Genomic DNA, 25542 nt, shown 5'->3' with positions numbered 1-25542 from the left:
GGTGATGATGCTTTGGAACAGGATGTGTTATTTTCGAAATAGGTTTTGTGTGTAACTTGTTTGGAGCAGGTTCATAAGCTAATCTGTTCCAGTTTCACCTGTTCCAAAACAGTGCGACACAAATTAAAAGGTAGTGGTGACTAGTGATGGAAATACCGGTTCCACATGAGTCGCGTTACAATAGCGACCGTTCCAGAAAATACCGCGACGAAATACCGCGATTTTGTAACCGAACTTCCGACTTCGGTCCTCCCTAAAATATATCTAACTTATCTATATTTGTAGATTAATGTAACTTTTATCCGCCACTCATTTTCCAAATATCGAGTTTATAATTGTGTATAGCCAATCTATCTCATTTTTAGAAAAACGATGACATTCCTTGTTATTTTTTTTTTCTTTATCAATTTTCGTTTAAATAAAATGAACGGCTCATATTTATGTGTATTGCAATTTAATATATTTAATATTAAAATCAAGAACAAAGTCCAAACCACTGTAAAACAATGGTTTATTGGTCTAACCTAACCTTAAAAATATAAAAATAGATATAAACAATAAAACTTATATAAATGTATAAAAGCAAATACAATATTTTTATTTTATTTTATTTGTTTTTGCGTTTCATCTTTCAAACAACACTATTTTATACCATGCCTAGTACATACCAAAAATCGCTATTTCGAAAGTAACGTAGCGACGGGAGCACCAACGCCAATAGTAACCGACCAAATCGCGACAGGCAAAACCGAAACCCTAGAAGCGCTCCAGCGACTGCTGGAACGGAGTACGTAGCCGCCGAGGTCGAGCGTCGATAATCAGTTACAGCAGTTACTTCTGTTTGCGATAGGGAACTACAACTCTAGGAGCGCGACGGCTGGAGCGAACACGTCCCGATCGAGATCGCGCGGCGCTACGGACATACCAGTTCCAGATACTACTGTTGGCGACCGACAAAATCACGACGGCTGGAGCTAAACACGTCGCTATGCGGTTACTACGGTTCGAGCTAACTTCAAGTGCGATTATAAATAATTTATTTGCACATTATAAATAATTTATAATTTTGTTGTCATTAATATCGTTGTTCTTCAGTAACAGGTTCCTGATTTGTTGTGGAGCGCTACACGACGTTACAAAAAAGTACCGCTCCAAAATCGCGTTACTCAAATACCGACACATCACTAGTGGTGACGATTGTAACAGAAACTGTTGTATTTATGGAAAACAGATTGTGAACAGCTAAGTACCATCCACTAACCAGAACGGAAACGGAACTCAATAACCTGGAAGACTCAATCCGTAACCTGGAATGGGTTTAAGATCTCCAACCCGGCCTAAGACATTCGAAGAATTTTCTCAGAACTTAAAACCGAATAATTTCAAAGATTTTTCTTGATTAAGTTAGAACAATCTTCGGATAGTCACGGATTTTCTTAACAGGACACTGTCTCCTCAATGAACTCCTCAGTAGATTGCAGCTAAGAAACAACGGCGAATGCATATTCTGTAGCGAAAATGGGGAAACACCAAAACACTTCATCACTGAGTGCTCCGAGATGATAGCCATTCGTGCTATGAAGCTTGGTACGACTGATATCGGAGATGGAGAACTAACCTCTGTGAAATTGTTCTAAGATACTGGCTTTTGTCAAAGCCCTGAGACTGTATGATGATCGTTATAACTCAAAAAAGGGAGACACCCATACATTCTACATTTAAAAATTAAAAAAAAAACAGAAATATAACACCTATCAAAATATGTGCTTTTATTTAACACTCACCCTCTATTAATAACATAAATTAAAAAAAAAAAAAATATCGTTTTTAATATAAACAATTTAGATGAAGAGATTTTTTATAATAAAAATGAACCGCGTTGACACTAAGTAAGTAATAATTCAAACATAAATAACAACATGTGTATCATATTTCATTTAATTATGATAAATACCAAATATTTAAATATCTATGTATATATTTGAGAATTCGTGAATGGTTGAGAAATATCTAAAAGACCAATTCACAGAGTTATTTATTTGCCAGATATAATCAAATAACATATCGCAAAATAAAACACTAATTCACGACAATATACTAAAACACTTTAATTTTGCACTCAAAATTTCAGTGCAGAAGTAAGGTGTTTTGGTGTATTGTAGTAAATTAGTGTTTTATTTTGCTGTTGTAACACCAAAGGTTCCAACCCTCTACTGTAATCAAATAATATCTGAATATAAAGTTAACAGTTTAATAAAGCTGAGTATGACCAAAAATATAAAACCCATATTAAAAATGATCTTTTTTAATAAACCTAAAGTAACTTAGATATCTGCAGACATACATATACGTAATGAAACCTGTCTAGCTATCTTTCTAGTTTTTCTCCTACAGATAAACTTGTTTTTTCCCTTTAAAAATGTGGACAGAAATATTTAATAAGTTTAAAAGCCCTCTAACTTACGTCCCACACTCGGAAACGAACTTTTCCAACTTCACTGCTGCCGAGTAAGTTAATTAATTCTTAATGAGATAGTTCGACTTTCACTCTAGACTGTGCCTTTAGCTCGAGTCTACATGTTGCAACTCGCGCCAAAATGGAGCGGAGTCTATTACGTGCAACAGCTGGAAATTTTTAATTTTGAACTGTATTGGTTTATTAATTTAATTAAAATCTTAAAATCTCTACTAAACTAAAAAATATATTTTTGGACATTTAGGTAATCCTATTATGCTTCTACAGGGTTGTTCACCACATACATTACCTAGCTAAACAATTAGAGTTTTACAAATTGTTAGTTCTGGGTTCGTTGAAGGACTATTAGAGCTACAATTTAAAAATATTTTTCCCAAATAAATAAAAAATGTCAAAGTTGTATTTTTTAAATGGAACACCCTGTATATTATTACATTTTTAATTTCTACGATTAAAATAAAGGCAAATTTGATTTTATTACACTTAAACTTTACCGTTTTTGAAATATTTTCAATTTTGTGAAATTGTAGTAAAAATTTTAAGGCTTCATTTCTCCAAGGGTATCAAAGTTTTTAATACTAAATATTTACTGAAGTTTATTTATTGATCAGTTATTATGTTGCAATAATAAAAATAATACTACCTATACTTTAAAAGTAATTTCTAGTTTTAAACGGCAATAACTTGTTTAATTTAAATGGAACACCCTGTATATTTTAGGAGAATCAGATGCACAATTTAATTTTCTATCAAATTGTATTATACCATTTTATAACTATCCTTTCAAGTTTTTGTAGAAAATGAATTTTCTTATAATTTAAACCTCATTTATCAATATACCCATGGAATATTGACATTTTTAAAGCAACAAATGTACAAAATGTACAGGTGCTAAAAACGATAATATTACTAGCCCATTTGTATACAAAAAGAAAACTATTAAATCTCTTTATAAAACAGTATACCATTAATTAAATATACCACCATTATTTCCGCTCAAATATTAATTAATTACATATCATATTATGTTAGTTAATAAATTATTCTAAATAAACGTGGATTTGAATCGGAAATAAATATAATAAGTTATGAAAATGGACGTCTCTGTTGTTATAAATAAGCATTCGTCGAAAACGAAGTAAAATTTTTAAAGTGTTATTTTTTACTACACTGTCTAATACACATATAAAATTCAGTTTTTTAGTATTTGGAGCAATTATTATTAATCAACACAAAAAGTCAATTAATGTAGTTTGAATACTAAGATCATATTAATTGGTCCTGTTTAACAAATATTTAAACAGTTTTTTATTTTTTAATGAAATAAACAAACTATATCGACGATATTAATATCTGGCATCTTTTTATTACATCTTTAAAAGTAATCTAAAATGTCAATATTCCATGGTGATAAATGGGGTCAAAATTATAAAAAAATGCATTTTTGGCTTTTCTACGATAACTTGAAGAGATAGGTAAAAAATGGTAAAATAGAATTTGATAGACAATTAAATTGTGCATCTGACTATCAAATATACAGGGTGTTCCATTTAAGTTAAACAAGTTATTACCGTTTAAAGCTAATAATTATTTAAAATATATTTTAGACACTCTGTATAAGGTTGTATAATTTTTATTATTGCAACACAAAATTTAGTAAATAGAAATACTTCAGTACAATATTTGGTTCTAAAATACGCCTAGAGAAATAAAGCATTAACATTATTACTGTATTTTGACAAAAACCTAAATATTTAAAAAACGGTAAGATTAAAATACGGCAAACCTTAATCAAATTTTCCTTTATTTTAATCGTAGAAACTAAAAATTTATTAATATACAGGGTGTTCCATTTAAAAAAAATAAAACTGTAATTTTTTAATTATTTGGGACTCTATCTCGTAAAAATATTTTTAAGTTGTAGCTCTAATAGTTCTTCAACGAGCACAAAACTTAAAATTTACAAAAATCTAATCGTTTAGCTACAATACTCCGTGTTGTATGTGGTGAACAACCCTGTAGAACCGGGAAAAAAAACGGCGACAAAGAGGGCTATAGTCTATTTCTTAATGGTTGATAGAACAACATCTTTATTATAAATGCAAAAGGCGTGTTGTGTTATAGCGCGACATGCCAAAAGATGGGACCAATTTAATTTTAAGGGTATATGTTCTAATGAAATTCAGACAAATTTAAAAGGTTTGTAGATATACACATCCGGTGTGTTTGCCGAGAACAATAGAGGTTGCTTGTATAACAATAGATAATAAAGATATTTTCAGGTACTGACCGCACCAGTGTCGGGTATTAGGGGTTTAAGATATATTTTAAGTTTTGTTAAAATATATTTTGTTATACAACATAAACTAATATGATAATTTCATCCTTCTAAAAACGCTTCACGAGAAATCCCAATGCTATTGTCTTGTCAGACTTTCTTAACAGAATGTCCTTCATTCAGCCATGTTTCGTCTTGGTAGAAGACATATTATCATTCCTTGCGATATTTACGAATGTTCCTTAGATATTGCCTTCTCCAAAGAATTATATCTTCCCTGTCAATGAGTACAGACTTCTGCTTGTACTTTTCCCACGAGAAGTTCATTTCCTTTAAAGTTGTTCAAAGTTTATTTCTTCCCATGACCGGCAAGTTTTCGTCTTCAATTACTTCTGAATTTTATCGAGAGTTGGTATTTCCTTGTTTAAGTAAAAGCACATCTCTCCTTATTATGCTTCTAGAAGAGTTATCAATAACAAATAGCTTCCCCCCCCGTATATGTTTTAAGCTCACACATAGGTCATTTTTTTCTCTTTTTCAGAACTCTATAAATTATAGCTTCACCAACTCTGTAATATTTATACATTTCGTAACTAGACTTCCCACTGTCTTTGACGCCGTTTTTTTCGATCATACAGTACTACAATACTAAAACTAAACATACTTAATTCCATAATTTAAACACGAGTTATAGTTATTAGAGCCTGACAAATTCATTCAAACGAAAGTTGTGTTAACTTCACGCACTGTGCTGAAATAAAAATAAACAAATTTAAAATTACAGTGTTGCTTTTGTACGACAAAGTGATAGAGTCATTTTTATACAGCGAACAAAATGTAATCTATAATATAAACAGTCACGCAAACCTTTTCTAGTAGTTGTGTGAAAAGTGCATGTTTTAGAAAAAAAACCTTGTTTTATTTTATTTTAGTCGTACAAATTGCACTCATATTTTTATTAAAATTATAACTGTATTTAGTGAATTTGAAATGCAAGTTTTTAATATATTTTTGTTTATATAATAACGGGTAAGTTTATTTTCATAAAATTGCTTTAAGAGTAATCAGTATAAATTTATGAAATCGTGAATTATCTTATTTTATAATTGTAGTATTAACCTTCACCGTATTTCTTATACAAAAATATAAAAATAAATCCGAAATTGGCAGCTCTACTTAGAGTTCACTGCTAAATTAGTGACATACCAAACATTATAAAATAAGGTAGGTCTCAAAATGAATTTAGAAAAAACTAAAGTAATGTACAACGAACTAGTAGACAGAAAAGACATTCTAATAAATAACACAAAACTGGAAATAGTGGAAGAATACATATATTTGGGACAACTAATACACAGCTGGGGATCTCTACCATCATATTCAAATCTAGATTACTTTATTTACAGAAGAAAACCTATTCATACGAAACCTGAACATTTAAAATGGAAATTATAAGGAAACTACAGGTTGCACAACGCTCAGTGGAACGACATATGCTGGGAACAACCGTAAAGACCGTAGAAGAATCGAAGTGACGGTGACGGTACGTTATAGTGAGAATCGCGCCTTAGATTGGCTAAATTAGAGCGAAGATAAAGGAGCAGATAATATTACTGAAAATCACATGGATTTGTTGGTATCAACAGTCACTCTTGAGAAAGTGTACCAGTACTAGTCTCCATAGACTGAATTAGAATGGATGATCTCTATTAATTTCTTCCAAATGTTAAGATAACAACATGATAATCATAGTTCATTTAATTATGATAACTATAATTATGATAACTCCGCTTTTTTAATTTATTTCTTCCAAAAAAATGGCAAGTCCGTAAATAAACATTTAAACATTTAGTTTTAGTAGTTTTTAAGTATAGTTTAATATTACTACTGTGATTTTAGATTACAATCTAAACAATCTCAAATACTAGTCTTTACTAGTCTTAATAAAAATAATAAAGCAAAAAACGTTTTCAATAAAACCAACGCAATTCTTCTTCTTCATTCTTCTCAAACTCTCCTTTTCAGGAGAGAGTTGCGTTGCCTAGGCTGCCAGGGCCATTCTGGCAAAGTACTTTTCTGCTTTTCTTTTTTCTAGGTGGTCACGTTTTATGGACCTTTTATGGACTGATTTATCTTTCTTAACGACTAACTATTATTGAGTTAAACAGGTTGCTTTAAGATCTGCGACTATTCAGTTATGCATGCATTGTACGAGTACTAAGCAGCTCTAAGTCCCAATAATTACTGTGCATTTCAAGAAAATGTGATTATGACCAAAGAATATACCTAGCTAGAAAAAGAATGGACTCTGCCATACTGAAAAATGGTCCTACAGAAGTGGCGCCATCTATTGAGTAGGGCTTGTTTTAAATGGGTCGAAGCGCGGGCTTTTTAAATGAGCTTATTTATTGAATTTTACTCTAAAATAATTAAATTTGATTATTAAATTTTATTTTTTACACAATAACAAGTATCGCTGTGATGTGTAAAAAATAAGATTTAACAGTATATACGATTATTAAATAAAATTAAAGCCAAACATGTGAAATATTATTTATTATTTAAAGTTTTCATTTATAAGTCAAATATTTAAACATCGTTTATTATAATAAAACAAGACCAACGTAATACGCCCAAAGTTTTGTAAATGGAGTAAATATAATAAATAGGTACTTAAATGAAAGCAAAAATAAACCACAAACAAAAGGAATTGTCTAATTAAAACACATATAACAAATTATAGTTTGAAAAACATTTTGATAATCATTTACATAGATCATTTATTTGATAATATTATGATTGGTGCTATGACAACGACAATATTTTTTGAGAATTTGACAATAATATGACAATGGCCGTTGGAAACTATGGAAACTACAAAAAAATTCTGATTTAACGCCATCTGGCAATAACTAGTAGCAACTTCTTAACCTAAAAATTAATTGCACTACCACCTAGTGGCTAGGGCTGGAACTATTTTATTTGAGATTTCCGTGGAAACGGTGGAACCGCTTTTGCTATTTCACTTTCCCGCCCCTGATTATAACAAGTCAAATTTGCAGCTAGTTTTTTTTTCTTGATTATAAGGTTAATGTTAGGCTTGTTATTATAGTCTGTGAAACGAATAACTTTGAATTTGACAGTTCCTGCGGGCTTTTCTAGTGTTAATTTTATTTGGTTAGCAACTTGCGGCCATGCTGACGCAATGCCGTCTCTAATAGAACAGCCTCGGAACGAGATTTATGACGTCACGCTAGTTACATACTACAGATTAATATGTTGTAGAATACATGGGAAACATAATTATTCCTCGTATTTTTGGTTTGTATTTTAAAAATGATATAGTTTACATGAAATATACATAATATACAGTTAATATAAATAAGTTAATATAAAAAATATATATACAGTTAATAAATAAAAACGCTGATTAAGTTTTCATTTGGCTTTTCATTATTTTTTTTTGTTAAAAAAAAACGTTTCGGCTAACATTATAGCCGTAATCAGTACTGTGTCATATGATTTTTTTTCATTTTAAACCAACAAAAATAATGAAAAACCAAATGAAAACTTAATCAGCGTTTTTCCAGAACCTAAATCCCAAGAAAATCAAAAATTTTAGAATAATTTTACATATAAAATGACAGCGATCTTTATTTCATAGCCATCTCTGACGCCTTTTTTCTATGATATTTTATTATTTGCAAATATAATTTTTCGAACATTAATACTTGCAAAATATACATATAAATTTTGTGAATGCAAATAATAATACATCACTATTAGTAGATATTGAATGTTTTTTTGTTAAATTAAATCGATTTTCAAACCAAAATTTAAAATATATTTTACATTTTACCCATTATCTTATGTACCTATTCATTATTTGTATATTGTAAAACATTTGCTGCATTTGTATGGTTCATAGTTTATTTGCCAAAGTATTTATTACTATATATACCTAATATAATATATTGTATTTATTAACTGTATATTATGTATATTTCATGTAAACTATATCATTTTTAAAATACAAACCAAAAACACGAAGAATAATTATGTTTTCCATGTATTTTACAACATATTTATTAATTCATAGTATCTTGTAGTATTTTTTATTTCCTTTAATAAAATTGAATTTAAAAATCTATTTTTATTTAAATTTCTTAGTATTGGCGCCATCTATTTGCTAGATGCCAAAGATACCAAACTTCATTTCTTACAGTTTACTTGTCTTGTTTATTAGCGCCATCTATTCGCTATATGCCAAACTTCCTTAATTACATTTCTCTTGTTCCGATATTTAATTTTTATTAGCGCATCTATTCGCTAGATGTCAAACTTCATTTTTGGCTTTGGTTCTGAAACGGAGAAGAAGGTCTTTCTTTCTGGGAATTTGGATCTGAAAAAGACGCGTGTTTCGGCGTCCGACAAATTTTCCAGTGAAAAGCACTCTGCATCCACTTTTCGATTTCGATTGCATGGGTATCCGATTTGGAGATTTGAAAACCTTGTAAAGTATGCAATCCAGAGTATAGATCGTATTTGTTTGCTTTCTTTATGGAATGATCACCGTAAGTTTATCCGCCATTTTATATAGCCCAATCTAACTAAATTCTATTTCAGTTATTTCCGTTTGTTACTTCGTTTATTTGAGTATTTAATTACTGGTTTGGATCGGCATATGGTTTGAATATATTTATGTAAAGCTGATTTTCAGACCGTAAGTTGTTTCTTTTATTGAGTATCTGTCCTGAGAACTATTTTTTATTTATAGAGTAACTACCCCATGGTACTCAGTAAAACTACCACATGGTACTAAGTAACTACTACATTGTACTTAATAACTACCACATGGTACTCAGTAACTACCACATGGTATGCAGTAATAATGCAGTAATTATTGTATGTTTCACCCATTTCATTTTGTATGGACCTATGCAGACCTTAAGACAATGTTCCTGACATTACAATCGTTCTTTTGGCTGATATCGAAGACTTCGCCTGCCATAGTCATCTGCATCCACTTCTGTTAGTCTGGAGAATACCTACCTACCTGTTTACATCATAAGAAACTATATACAGATAAGTCTTAAGTTTGATACACAAGGTACGCATTTATTTTATAATTTTTGAGACAACAGATTTAATAACCTGGTAAATTATCACTATTTATCCCACATATTGTAGTCAAAATTATTTTTATTTAACGTTATAAGTTATAATTTGATTTGTACAGTACACTCTTGCTTAGCTATGATATTTTATATGAAAATTATTAACACGTATTCATTTTAAAGGTTTTTGTACACGACATGTTTCGAAACATCATCGTATTGAGACATACATAAATTTCACCTGTTTTTATTAAGTAGCTTACTTAGTTCAAAGAATACAGTTACTAAATTCGAATCTAATTAAAATAACTTGCGGTTTTATTGGGATCACTGTGACTAATCGATGATACTTGTGTTCGTTTTCAATAAATGTTTAATGTAGGATAGTTATTTCTGACTTTTATTCCTGATAAACATAATAGACCCTTAATGCTGTTGATTACTTTATTTTAGCTATGTTGTGATATCGTATTTTTCTTTTTGGTTTCTTACTTTACCACTCTCATAAACAAAGTAAGTGGCGCCCTTTTCACTGTATTTGACCATACCTATTTGAATTCTTAACATCAATATTAAAATCTCTGCAGCCTAAATATGTTATCATTTTTTTTATTTTTTAACAACATTAGAAAGTCACTGTGAGTCAGAAGCCTTACCTACGAACCCAGCTTTCCTCTAACCCTGAGCAACGGATTCTTTTTTCATTCTATTTGGGTAACGACAGAAAAGTCGTCACAATCTAACTAGCGTGACGTCATAAATCTTGTTCCGAGACTGTTCTATTAGAGACGGCATTGGTTTGATATTTAGAAATGCCAAAAGCTGATGACATTTGACTTTTGACAATTATGCCATTTCGTGTTGATTTTTGCAAGAAAAGGCAGAACTGGGACTTGTTTTATAATTTTCCTTTTCTATTTCACGAAAGTAAAAAGAGTTACCTATCTGATTCGTTCAGTCACTCAATTTAAAGAATATCAGCAACTTTATTGACAGAGGTATTTTATATTTGCCATGTTGGGTAAAAAATAACGGTCAAAATTCAAAGTTATTCATTTTATAGACTATAGTAAATATTTAGAGTTTTAAATTACTAACATTCAAAAACAAAGCGATTTATTTTAAGTGTTCTGTCTTGTTGAATTTGAAAAGGATGTTATACAGGGAAATCGGTTTTTGCTCAATCTCATTGTCGAAATAGGAGTATAAGATTTTTTGGAGATTTTTGATCCAACCCAGTTATACCCAAAATAAAAATTTTGAAAGATCTCACGTGAGGTACAAAAGTCAATTTTACTCCCAATAGAACATGCTATTTTTTTCAAACGTTACAAATAATTTTTTAAACAATTTCAAACGTTGCAAATAATATAAAAATATTTAAAAGTAATACCTTTTAAGTAATTATATATCGAGAAACTATGGTTACGCTCATTGAATATGACGCTTTATGTCAGTTTAATTATATATTGATCATGCACAATAAATTATTGTGCCATTCAACTATTTTCCAAGCAAAATCACGCGCAAAATACATTTGAATAGTTTAATCGATTAAATTTATAGGTCTCGTGATATAATATATGAGTGATCTCCAGCTTCATCTAAAAGAAAATTAAAGATACATGTTTTCAAAATAAGATAAACGTTGAAATATTGGCCTAAATTATTCCAGCGGCCTCAAAGGTCAGTAGTTTGGTAGCAATGCGGCGAGCGGAATTTTTGAGGCCGAGCAAAAGCCCCAAAGCTGGAATGACGATAAATTACTGACAGTGGTGGAAACTTACGAGGTTTCGGTCGAAATAAATCAAACGAAATGTTGGAAAGTGCCGCAATCCCGGTAAAAGGTGAAGAGTTTCGGCAATTTATTTACCAAACGGGGGTAGTCTATAAATAGCAACGTGTGATTTTGACGTTGGATTGATAATATCTCCATATTTTTTGCAAGCTCCACCATGTACGGTGTTAGCAATTTATTTTGTCCAACTTTTAACAGGCTTTAATGTCATACTCGTACTGAATATACTAAAATATCACTGTTATTGTTGTAACTTTTTTTTAAATGGATCATATTACTACATATTATAGTCCAGCCAGCAAACACCGATAGAATTATTCGGTATGTCATTGTAAGCAAATTTCATATACAGGGTGCTATAAATTCGAGGTACCAGCATTGGTATCTCGGAAACCGTAATAGATAAGAAGGTGGTTAAATTAGTGTAAAAACAGTGTGATTTCAATTGGTTGCTCCTTGGGATGTTCACCAAGATGTCATCAAAAAAGTTTTAAAAATTTCAAGGATTGCTGAGTTTTTTGGAAAAAACGGATTTTTTTGAAAGTTAAGTTAATTTTTGTTCTCAAAATTTGAGCAAAAAATATTTTTTTGGAAATTTTCAAAATAAAATAACTCCGTTATTTTGGACTTATTTGAAGAACCATAAAGAGAAAATATGTTTCTTTTATCGAGATCTACCACTCCTTGCACTACTTTCTGGAACACTACTTTCTACTTGCACTTATTTCTGGAACACCCTGTACAGGGTGGCGCCTCTCATACGCCACGGAGGTTCCAAGGAGAACGGCAGTTTGTATTGAAATGAAATTTTGTGAGCATAGATAATTCTGTTTTTGTATATATATTCAGAGCCCTTTTTTAAAATATAGAGAGTTCTACAGGGTGTCCCCAAAAAAAGTTACATATCAAAGTTGTGTTTTTTTTAATAGAACACCCTATATATTAATTGATTTTCGGATTCCGGGAGAAAAATAAACGTGAGTTTTTTAAGAGAAGTATATGATTAAGGTGTAAGGTTTTTGACATATTTAACATTTTCTAGAAATAAAGAACAATTTTTAAATTACAATAAAAGCTACTTATATTGGAATTTACCCGGTATAGCCTAATATGTAGTTAAATTAACTATTGTACTTTAAACCAAATTAAAACTTGATCCAAAAAAATCCTAATTTTTGTCGCATAATTATAGGTTTATATCTAGTTTTAATTCTGTAATAATTAAAATATGCTTTAAACGTGTATCTTTTTAGTACCCTTGAGTATTTTACTCTAAAATCTTTAATTTTTGTTAAATTAACAAAAAGTATATCACACAGCCACCTAGATTTTTTCAAATAATAAAGATTTACTGCCGCAAAATCATAAAAATTAAAATATCTGGGAAAATCTTTCTCTGAGGGGTAGGCAACCTTAATAATATTTTGAAGATATATAAATTCCCCATTGAACACCGGAAAAATATACTAGGTGTTCTATTTAAAATAAAGGAGTAACTTGCTTTTAAAAATGACTAATATTCCATATTAATTTTGTCTCACCCTGTATAACTTTTTTTGGTTTAACATACAATGATTACTCTAATTAAATATCAGGCTATTCAAGGTCAACTAAAATTTAGGTAGCTGTTATCGAAAGTTAAAATCTACTCTTCATTTTCACAAAATGTGAAATATGTCAAAATCCTTAGATTTTAGGTATATGCTTCTTTAATAAAACTCACCTTTATTTTTTTCCTAGAATCCGAAAATCAATTAATATATAGGATGTTCCATTAGAAAAAGCTTCCACCCATTAGAGCTTCCACCCACTGGGACAATAAGTACAGGGTGAGTCAACGATAGAGTAAAGTCCATTATCTCATTTGTTTCGAGGTTTACAAAAAATATTAAATATAAAAGTTATAGAGATGGTTAAGATACACATTTTAAAATTATTGTACGGTATACAGGGTGCTTCAAAAAAGTGTGGCGAATATAACATATGTTTTTTTAAATGCAACACCCTATTTTTTATTCTATTTTTAGATTCTGCGTAAAATTTTATAACTTTTTTATATATAATGTTATATACCTAAAATTAATAGTTTTTGTTATATTTAAATTTGTTTAAACAAATGTTAGATTGCAGTGGGTTAAAAAATTGTCAATGATGGCATTGATTCTGAAGTTGGACAACTAAAATTTGATAGGAGAATTTTATATAGATATAGAAAAATACCTATATAAAGATATTTTAGTTAGATGTTACAGGGTGTTCAAAATATATTTAGGAATTTCAACTACTTAAAATTAAGGAATTTCAATTTTTTTAAATGGTACACCCTATATATTATCATTTTTTCTGATAGATTTTACCAAACTCTTCAACTTTTATTAAGAATGTCATATACCTATTTTTATTAGTTTGCGATTTATTTCAATTTTTTCTATTTTTACCCATATTTTTAATACAATTGCGCTATAACATCATAGTTGCCATGACAAAAAGTAATAATTATCACAATTTCATGTCTGTTAAGCAAGTTAAGAACAAAATTATAATTTTAGTTTAATTTGTTGTAATAAGTATAAATGGTAGAGATAATAGTTACAGATTTTCTTGAAATTAATAATTAGTTAATGTGATTGATATACACGGACAAGCTTAGAAAACCACATTTTTTGGTTCAGTACTATATATTATATAGTACTTTGCTAACTACTATAAGGATAGATGTATATTATCTAGAAAATATCTTCAGTGTGTAATGGGACGGTTTCGTGGCAGTAGTAATATTGGTTTTAACAAATGAATTATAAACCAGAATTACTACGAGAAAAAACTTTACTGTATGTCGAAGAAAATTCATATATCAGTAGTCTTCAGCAATTAGGTAATCTAGTATTACCCTAATCTGTGGCTATTCGCCCCGACGAAAAAACCCAAGTGTCAACTTTCATAATATATAAATACACCAAGAAATTCACTACTGCGATTTAGTTTATTTGAGTAAAGTTAATTAACTTTAACTAATACCAGCAATTGTAACTAATTATGAAGCTACCTGTTAAAGGTAAGTAATAAATAGTTTTGTTTTGTCATGGTAACTATGATTTTATAGGGTAATTGTATTGAAAATATGGGTAAAAATAGAAAAAATGGGAATAAATCGCAAACTATTAAAAATAGGCATATGACATACTTAATAAAAGTTGAAGAGTTTTGTCAAATCTATCAGAAAAAATTATAATATATGGGGTGTACCATTTAAAAAATTTGAGATTTTTTAATTTTAAGTAGTTGAAATTCATAAATGTATTTTGAACACCCTGTATCATTTAACTAAAATATCTTTACATAAATCTTTTTTTTTCATCTCTATAAAACTCTCCTTCCAAATTTTTGTACTCCAACTTCAGAAACAATTGCACCACTGACAATTTTTTACCACACTGCAATTTAACATTTGTTTAAATAAATTGAAATATTACAAAAACTACTAATTTTAGATATATAACATTATATATAAGAGAATATGGAATTTTACGCAGAATCTAAAAATAAAATAAAAAATAGGGTGTTGCATTTAAAAAAACATATGTTATAGCCGCTACACTTTTTTGAAGCACCTTGTATACTCTATAATAATTTTAAAATGTGTATCTTAACCATCCCTATAACTTTTATATTAAACATTTTTTTGTAAACCTTGAAACAAATGCGATAATGGACTTTACTCTATCGTTGACTCACCCTGTACAAAAAAAATCACTGCCTCTTGGATTATTAAGGTTGACTCTCACTATACCTTCCATATCAGCTCCCTTCCGTTTCCCTTCCGTTTACATAAAATATTATATCATAGAAATGAATAGGACAATGCACACTATCCGTTCCGTTTCCCTTCCGTTCCATATCCTTTCCTTCAATACATTTTTTTCGCGGACGGACTGAAGCGTATCGGAAACAGCGTTGTCAAGTTCTTACAGTTGTACCAGCTCTGTTAAAATTTTGCTGATATTTATTACCTCTTAAAAATATATAACCTTTTTCAAAAGATACAAATTTTTGAAATAAAACAATCGTAATGATATAAATTATACAATAAAAAGTATGGAACTGAAACGGAACGAAAGCTTACGATAGCGTCAATACAATAAAAATACGGAACGAATATGGAATGGAAACGGAAGGTATAGTGAGAATCAACCTTTATAGTGACCCGTCCGTCATTTTATAATGCATATCTGCTTTCTATGTGGAAATTTATCTCTATCAATATGTCGGAACCTAATTGAAATAATTCACATAATTAGAGCTATAGAATGTAAATTCGCCATAAATCCGCTTTAATGCGTAATTGACATTGATGGAGTTTCCATTATCCCTGCCAATTTTAATTTATCCAATGCTCTGTAGAGTTCTTCATGTACCGAATCCATTTGTAATGCGGCAATTATAATGGGAATTTCTATAGAAGATTATGTGTAATATTTAGAGAAGTTAACAGTTTTTGTTTTCAACTTTAAATTTATTTAACTACTAGCGTGTACCCGCGACTTTGTTCGCGTCGCATTAATCATTTGTAATGATGATGATAAAGCAAAGCAAGAATTTCCATTAACATACAAACTGGATAAATTTTTCTCACATTTATGTCAGCATGAAAAAAAAATAATCGAGAAACCCTTCCTTATCGAACCTCTCCACCCCACAGTCAGTCCGTTTGCTAAAAATCAGCTTTAAACATCAGGCAGTTTAAGCAGAATCGTGATTATTCAATGGTCATATTTTATGAAACACCCCATATAAATTTTTAAAAAATCTTAAAATACGTAAAAGAACAAAATAAAATATACGTGTTTAAGAATTTTTCCGAAAAACTCACCGGTTTTTAAATAAAAAATATTCTAATATTTGAGGGGTGGTTTCACCCCCTTAGAATTCGAGTTTCGAAAAATCCCTTCTTATCGAACCTCTACACCCTAAAGTCAATCCGTTTTCTAAAAATCAGCTTTTTACGTCAAGCTCTTTAAGCAGGATCGTGATTAATCAATGACCAGATTTTTCGAAACACCCTGTATACATTTTTAAAAAATCTTAAAATATGTAAAAAAACAAAATAAAATATACGTGTTTAAGCGTTTTTTCGGAAACTTGACCGTTTTTTAAATAAAAAATATTGTAATATTTGAGGGGTGGTATCACCCCCTTGGAACTGGAATTTCGAAAAATCCCTTTTAATCGAACCTCTACACCCTAGAATCAACCTGTATACCAAAATTGAGCTTCTTACGTTGAGTGGTTTGAGTAGGATCGTGGTTAATCAGTGAGTCAGTCACTTAAGGATTTTATATATTAGTATAAATTAATTACTTAATAAATATTTCTAAAAATTGTTGCATCTTTCAATAAATAATTTAAAAATTGATATATTTCAGTACTATTATTATTATCATTAAACATATTTTTGTAGTATTTTTTACGTATTTAATTTCCTAACTTATTATTATAAAGTAGAAGACAAATGTTTAGTTTGAAAGAAAAATGTAATGTCGAATTTCTCGTTGTAAAGCTACAAAATTGTATCATAAAATGATACTATATTATGGTACCACTAATAGTACTATAATAATTGCATTTTCACCGAAGGGTTGTTGGGTACAATATACATAAGGGGTGCATACAACTCTTCCGGAACAGCATTTTCAACATCTCGGCTTTTTCAACAAAAGCAAACAGGCTGTTCTGCAAAAACAAATAGTTCGACGAAACAAGTGAGTAAAACAAGTGCCCATTACGTAATCAAATAATTAAATAGGCATATCCTATGAGGACAAAATATAATTTTATATTAATAGTATACTTCTTCTATACTACTCTTCGTTTACTTGTTTATATTTGAAGAGACTTTTTTTAATTCTAAACAAAGCCTTACGAAAATCTCTTCCTAAAATATGAATTTTCTGATTTATATTTTAGGATTGTTGACACAGAACTAAGAAAATAACAAAGTACGACATCGGTTTTGTGTGTTTTATCCTCTTCTTCCGTGAATTTATGCAAACATTAACGAACGACGAAGAAGGCAAAAGCAGAGAAGAAAAAAGATTAAATTACAACAACACATTTTCAATCATCTCTTTCATCTCGTTTGTGACGTTTTTGTTTGTATAGCTGTCCAAAATAGAGAATGGAAGGGCTTTAGTTGTTTCGAGTTTCAAAATTAAACAATAGCGTTTTATTGGATAATAAAAGTGTTTACTCTAATGGAAAACGATGATTAAATTTTTAGTTTAATCAATAAAATATATAGCACTAGAGCAGTGTTTCCCAAACTGTGGGTCACGGCCTCTAAAAAGGGTCCCAATGAGAAACAAGAGGAGCCGCCAAAAATTTCCAAAGTAAGACAAAAATACTACTTTGTTAAATCATGTATAAGCCGTAAATAAAAATTAACATTTAATTATCAAATAAAACATAAAACTAAATATTAACGAATACTTAGAAATAAAAGAGGAAAAAAAAAGTAAATGGAAATTAACAATATAATAAATACAGTGAATGAAAATTAACAATTAATTATCAAACGAAACATAAAACTAAATATTAACAAAGCCGTAGAAATAAAAGAAGAAAATAAAGTAAATGAAAATTAACAATATAATAAATAAAGTGAATGAAAATTAACATTTAATTATCAAACGAAACACAAAACTAAATATTAACAAAGCCGTAGAAATAAAAGAGGAAAATAAAGTAAATGAAAATTATCAATATAAAAAATAATGTGAATGAAAATTAACATTTAATTATCAAAAGAAACATTCTTCTTCTTCTTCTTCTTTTAGAAGGCGTATCGCCTGTTTAGTTCCGGTTTCCTCCTCGTCTAAGCAACTCTTGCGAGGTTGACTGCCAACTGTCTTGCCAACGTTTAGGTGGTCGTCCAATAGGTCTTCTGCCATGGGGTACGTTGTTGCGAATTATTATGGCTATTCTGCCGGGGCCCATTCTATTGACATGCTGGTTCCATTCTCTTCTTCTCTGCCTTATCCATCTGACAACGTCGTTTGTTTGGCACTTTTCTCTTATGTCTACATTTCTCTGTCTGTCCTTCAATGTGTATCCAGTTATCATTCTTAAGGTCTTCATTTCAGTAGTTCGTAGGATTCTCTTTGTTACTGATGTTTCAGCTCTGGTTTCCGCACCATATGTCATCACTGGTCGTATGCAGGTTTTGTATATTCTTGACTTACATTCTGTACTCAAATGTTTGTTTTTCCATATGGGATATTTAAGATGTCCTGATATTGCGGCAGCTTTATTGGCTTGTTTCCTTACTTCTTCTTCCAGGAATCCTGAGCTTGTAATTTTGCATCCGAGGTATTCGAATAACATTATCTGATCAATAGTTTTGTTTTTTATTACCAATTTGCACCGTAAAGGCTCCTTTGTAATGGTCATGCATTTGGTCTTATTTGTGGAAATTTCCATGTTAAGTTTTTCTGCCTGTCTGTTAAAAGCTTGTAGCATTCTTTGGAGGTCGTCCTCTGACTCTGCAATAAGTACTGCGTCATCGGCATAGCATAATATGTTTACTTTATGCATTCCCATTCGATATCCTAATCCAGTATTCTTGACGGTTTTTATTACTTGATCCATGATTATGTTGAATAACAGAGAGCTAAGACTGTCGCCTTGGCGAATACCAGTTGTAGTTCGAAGGTGCTGCGTTAAGGTAAAGTTTGTTCTTATTTGGGTTGTTGTGTTTGTGTTTAAGTCCTTGATAAGTTCTGTGAGTTCTTTCGAGACATTACTGCTTTCCAAGGTGGTGATGATGTCTTTTAGTTGGACTCTATAAAAGGCCTTTGTTAAATCTATAAAACACAGATAGGCTGGAGAGTTATATTCTAAGGATTTTTCAACTAGTTGCCTGAGTATGAATAATGCATCGGTAGTTGATCTGTTTCTTCGGAATCCTTGTTGTTCCTCGCTTATTGGCACTATTGAGGAGATTTTGTCCGCAATGATCTTAGAAGTTTTAGCGAGGTGCTCGGTAATGTTATTCCTCTATAGTTTGTTAAGTTCCTCTAAGTTGGGTCTGTTTTATCTCCTTTTTTAAAAATGGGTATTGTTATACTTTGTTTCCATTCTTCTGGTATTTTCTTATGTTGTAATATAATGTTAAACAGTTTTGTGTATTCCTCTATGATAGCCGTGCCTGCGTTTTTTATTAGCTCGTTTGGTATCTTATCTTGATTAGGAGATTTTCTATTTTTAAGTTTCCTTATTGTCTCTTCTACTTGCTTGTAAGTGATTTGCGCATGATCTTCTATATTATCTCTTTGGCTTGTCTCTTGTGCTTCCATTGGTTATCTGTTTCTGCGTATAAGTCTCTGAAATATTTTTCCCACGTATCTTCTGCAATTGTTCTTAGTTGTATTGTTTCATTTGTTTCTCGTTTCAAACCCCTCAACATCTTCCAAATACGTTTTTGTGCTCCGTACATATCCGCCTCCATTTCGCTACTAAATCGCTGCCAATATTCTTCTTTAATTTCTCGTACTCTATTATTAGTCCTGTTCCTTATTTCGGATAGATATTTCGGTTCTCCGGTGTTGGAGATTTCTTGTATTGTAAGTATTTTCCTTCTTTTCCCTTGTAATGTTCTTGACTTCTAATGTAAACCAAAGTTTAATGTTCGGTCTTCTATTGTGTGATACAGTACGTGTTCCTAAAGCTTCTTTAGCACCTTTGCAGATGTTTTCTTTCAGTTTGTTCCAAGCTGTGTTAGGAGTATCAAACTGTGCTATGGGGGTTAAGATTGACATGTGTTTGGCATCTGTTTGATTAAAGTTTCGTGGTTGAGGGATTCTATATTGAATTTTTCAGTTTTTATCGATGGTCTTTTTTTGGATAGCGGCGCACCTATTCGTATCTTTCCTAGCACAAGTTTGTGATCTGTTCCAATGTTGGCTGACCCTTATGTCTATTATTTGTTGAGGTAAGAAACTTCGATTGGGGATGATATAATCGATTATTGATTTATTGTTTCTATTGTCATAGAAGGTGTATTTGTATTGTTCTTTAAAAGAAACATGTTCTATAAAAGAAACATAAAACTAAATATTAACAAAGCCGTAGAAATAAAAGTGGTAAATAAAGTAAATGAAAATTAACAATATAATAAATAAAGTGAAAAATAAAGTGAATGAAAATTAACATTTAATTCATCAAACGAAACATAAAACTAAATATTAACAAATCCTTTGAAATAAAAGAAAAAAATGAAGTAAAATATTATACTAGCACTGGCATTTCTGGTCTTGGGTGCCGATTTTCGTGTGTACGAAGAGTACGGTCAATACACTTAGCAAAATATGATGTACTCAATAAAGACAGAGGGCAAGTATTTTCCCAAGCGCATGGAATCTAGCGTCAGATTATGTGGTTATGTAATAAATACTTCGCATTTTTGCTCTCTCCGACATACTAGATTGCCATAGCGATTTACTCCTATACATGTAAACGTCGACCCAAGGTTTCGCTTGCCAGCAGGGTACATTAATAATAAATCTAGCATGAGTACTTATGGAAGAAACTCAATCATATTCAAAATTAGAATGCCACTTTATCTAAATAAGAAAACATTCGATCAATGTGTACTACCAGTCATGACCTATGCATGCGTAACCTGGACACTTAAAACGGACATTATAAGAAAACTTGTTGTATTTTTCAAAACACCGAGAAAGACTGTCCTCCGAATTAACAACAAGGTGGTAGAACAAGTATCGTCCATAAAATATCTAGGAGCGTTCGTTAACGAACTTCTTCGCCTCGAACTGCACATACGTATGCTGCGTTGCTACATCTTTACTGTTTTCCTCTACGGCTCTGAGAGTTGGACATTCAATCAGACATTGGAAAGCCGCATTAACGCTTTTGAGATGTACGTGTATCGTCGTATGCTGCGTATATCCTGGATGGATAGAGTGACAAATAAGGAGGTGCTCAGGCGGATGGGCAAAGATCAAGAGCTTCTATCAACAGTGAAGGAGAGGAAGTTACAGTACGTTGGTCAATTCATGAGGGATGAACCATACGAGGTTATTGAAGACAAAACTGAGGGCAGGAGCTCAGTGGGAAGAAGGCAAAACTCCTGGGTTACTACAAAGAGAGTATCTAAATATGTGAGGGAGGCCACATCATAATTGGAAATGGTTGAATAAGCTGAAAATGATGATGATGACAATGATAATGTTTTAAGGGGATAATGTTTTAGGGCCAACGGCATTTTTTTGACAAAAACTGAACTCGATTGAAAACACCCGTCAATTTATATAAACAGGTTATTTAATACTGTTGCGGACCCGTGTACATACCATACATACATACCGCCATTACTCGCTGACGAGTATTTGACACGCATCGGAAGACGGTCACGCAAGGCGTTTTCTTTCATGAGCTTTTCTGTGACTGAAAAGCCCGATACGTGATGTTATTTGTCTACCGCACTCCAGACATTCAAAAATCTCATTGCTTTGTTGCCTCTTTACTTTTTGGTTGTCTCTCTTAACTGACTTTACAATTCTTCTCCATTCCGTTCTATTGTGAGCTGTCTCTTCCCACTCATTCTGCTTGTTAATTCCCTTTAAGTTTTCGTGGAAAATATCCTTAAACCTTTTGAGCTGTCCACCCGGCCTCCTCTTACCGTCTACAAGCTCACCGTAAAGCATATATTTTGGTATGCGGTTTTCTTGCATTCTGCATACGTGATCAGCCCATCTTAAGCGGGACTTTGTAATCATGACTTCAATACTCCCGCAGTTAGATTTTTCAAGGACCGATACGTTTGAGACGTGATGGAACCATTTTATTCTTAAGAGTTGTCTAAGATGTCTCTGTTCCAACTTGTTTAATGCGTTCATGTGTCGGCGGTACGGCACCCAGGTTTCGCTTCCATATAACATGGTGGGAGTTATTATCGCTCGGTACACCGCAAGTTTCGTTTTTGTGCTCAAGTCATGATTGTAGAAAATCCTGTCTTTTAATTTCCAGAATGCTCTTGAGGCGCTGCTAATCCTGTGCTGAATTTCAGAGTCGATATTGGCCTTTTCCGAAATCAAACTCCCGAGGTAATTGAATTCCGCTACATATTCCAACAGCTCATCTCCGATTTTTATAGCATTGTTGTGATCTTCCGGGAGAGTACACATGCTTTTAGTTTTATCGATGTTCAGCTTCAGTCCCAAGTCCTAGTCTTGTTGGGGCTTAAGTCCCAAGGCCTTGCGAACCCGTGTGGACTCGGCCTAACCTAACTAATTTGTCCCGCCCCCATATGACCTGGAATCGCATTAAAAAAGGGACACCGTAACGATCCATCGAACGTTCGGGAACAATCGAGTTGCACTGGAATGGAGGCGTACATACAAGAACATTCTAAACCTTCTCTATGCACCTAATAATCTAATGGACTATTCGAGAACTTTTTAGCTGTGGGTATATAACCCGAGGCCTGTGCAAAGGAGAGACAGAAACAAATAGATGCGTACAGTTACCGCGCTAAATTCAAAATAAATTCCTTTTAGATAAATAGTAAATAAGTGGTAAATAGTTCTTTAAGTAGTTTTATCGTTATTGTGTTATTACTTAGTGTAAAATAAATTAGACTTTCTATCGAAACGAAACGACGAAAAACGTAACAATACAATAGTATATTTATTATAACATACATACAATAATCCTACAACACAGCCGTAGGACCTTACATAAAGAACTAGTATTCTGATGGGTTAAGATAAAAATAATTTTAGCTGCCAATATGGCATTGATAAGAATTATAATACAACCTTGTACCTTCAACTTTACCTTTGTAAGGAACTAATCATTTTATACGATACAGTATTCCCGTAGTTTTATTTTCTATAATTACGGGAAAATATACTTCAAGGGTTTCTTTGAGATTATGTTGTTAAAGTGTAAATATTGATTTGGTTTCATATTTCCTGTTCGTTTTACATGTATCTGAATAAAATTAAAATGAAAATATAGTATAAATAATTCCAATGGACTTTGAATGTTTTTTTTTGGATACACAGATATAAATAAATTAATTTGTAAATTGATTTATACAGAGTGACGCACCTCATTCGCCTCGGTTGATTATACGAAAACGGAAAGATGTAGAAACAAAATATTTTATGGGTATATGTGGGTAGGTAATATGCACAATTTAAAATTATTTTGAAATGTACAGGGTGTTTCAGAACTAAGATCCATACCAAAGTTATATTTTTTCTTATGGAACACCCGGTATTTCATTTAATTTTTGGATTCTTGAGCCCAAAAACGGTATTTATTATAAGGGTTAAAAAAATATTTAATATCTTTAGTTTTTAAGATATTTAAAGATATTTAAATTTGCATGCTCCAATAGAATAAATTATTCACTCCCTGTACATTACTTTTCAGAATTAATTTTTGTGCTGAGTTTAAAGGTAGAGAAATAAACTTTACAGAAAAATGTAATTCCTTCCTTAAATGTATACAGGGGTATCAAAAATTGCTGGTTTATTTTAAATGTTTATTTTACATAAAAACTTCGTTATTTCAAATGCAACACTATGTATTTTATTTAAATAAGTCGAAGCAGATTTAAATGCTCTTTCAAACTATATTAGGGTTTCCTATACCTATCTGGCTCAGATTTTGAATAAAAAGCGATTTTTCAATAAAATTATAATCAAGATGGCTAGTGTTGTGGTGGCAAGTTTCTAGTGACAGTTTCAAAATCGAAATTAGTTTATGGACTTATTTAAATTTATACCAGTTTACTTTTATTTAATTTACCTACAATAGTTTAATGAATAATATTTATTAAATATGTGTTTATTATTCTATCAATAAAAACGAAGAAGTAGTTCTTTGAATTATTTTACGATGACTTAGACGATCAAATCTGTTTTTTTGGTTTTGCTATTTTTTTAAATGACAGTGTCAAAAGTTGGCATATGATATGTCATTCTATTCAGAATGTCATTTTCTATCAAATAAAGTAAAGAAATGTCAAAAGCTATAGTAATTTTCGTGAAACAGGAAATGAACGAAACAAATTATACAGGATTGTTCACCACATACGATACGGAGTATTGTAGCTAAAGGATTAGATTTTTACAAATTGTAAGTTTTGGGTTCATTGAAGGACTATTAGAGCTACAATTTAAAAATAATTTTACAAGATACAGAGTGTCCCAAATAAATAAAAAATATCAAGGTTGTATTTTTTTAAATGGAACACCCTGTATATTATTACATTTATAGTTTCTACGATTAAAATAAAGGTAAATTTGATAAAGATTTATTACACTTAAACCTTACCGTTTTTGAAATATTTTCAATTTTGTGAAATTGCAGTCAAAATTTTAAGGCTTCATTTCTCCAAGGGTATCAAAGTTTTTTATACAAAATATTTCCTGAAGTTTGATTTATTGATCAGTTATTGTGTTGCAATAATAAAAATTATACTATCTTATACAGAGTGTCTAAAATTTTATTTTAAATAATTACTAGCTTTAAACGGCAATAACTTGTTTAATTTAAATGGAACACCCTATATATTTTATGAGAATCAGATGCACAATTTAATTGTCTATCAAATTGTATTATACCATTTTTTACCTATAGATTCAAGTTTCCGTAGAAAATGCATTTTCTTGTTAATAAATAATTCATTTATCAACATACCCATGGAATACTGACATTTTAGATTATTTTTAAAGACGTACCAAATTTTTAAAGAGTACAGATACTAATATTGTCGATATAGTTTGTTTTGTTTCATTAAAAAATAAAAAAAAAATGTTTAAATATTTGTTAAAGAGGACCAATT

The 25542-nt window shown here is 30.9% G+C and overlaps 1 protein-coding gene across 1 annotated transcript in view; it reads right to left on the bottom strand.

The window, feature by feature from the left end:
- Positions 1-25542, bottom strand: part of LOC115882780 (microtubule-associated protein futsch) — a 195606-nt gene that overhangs the window by 40710 nt on the left and 129354 nt on the right. The window lies entirely within an intron of this gene.

This window comes from Sitophilus oryzae, unplaced genomic scaffold (assembly GCF_002938485.1).
Source record: "Sitophilus oryzae breed Bouriz unplaced genomic scaffold, Soryzae_2.0 scaffold_179_pilon_pilon, whole genome shotgun sequence".
NCBI lineage: Eukaryota > Metazoa > Arthropoda > Insecta > Coleoptera > Curculionidae > Sitophilus > Sitophilus oryzae.
This window is presented reverse-complemented; position numbering and strand designations above follow the sequence as displayed.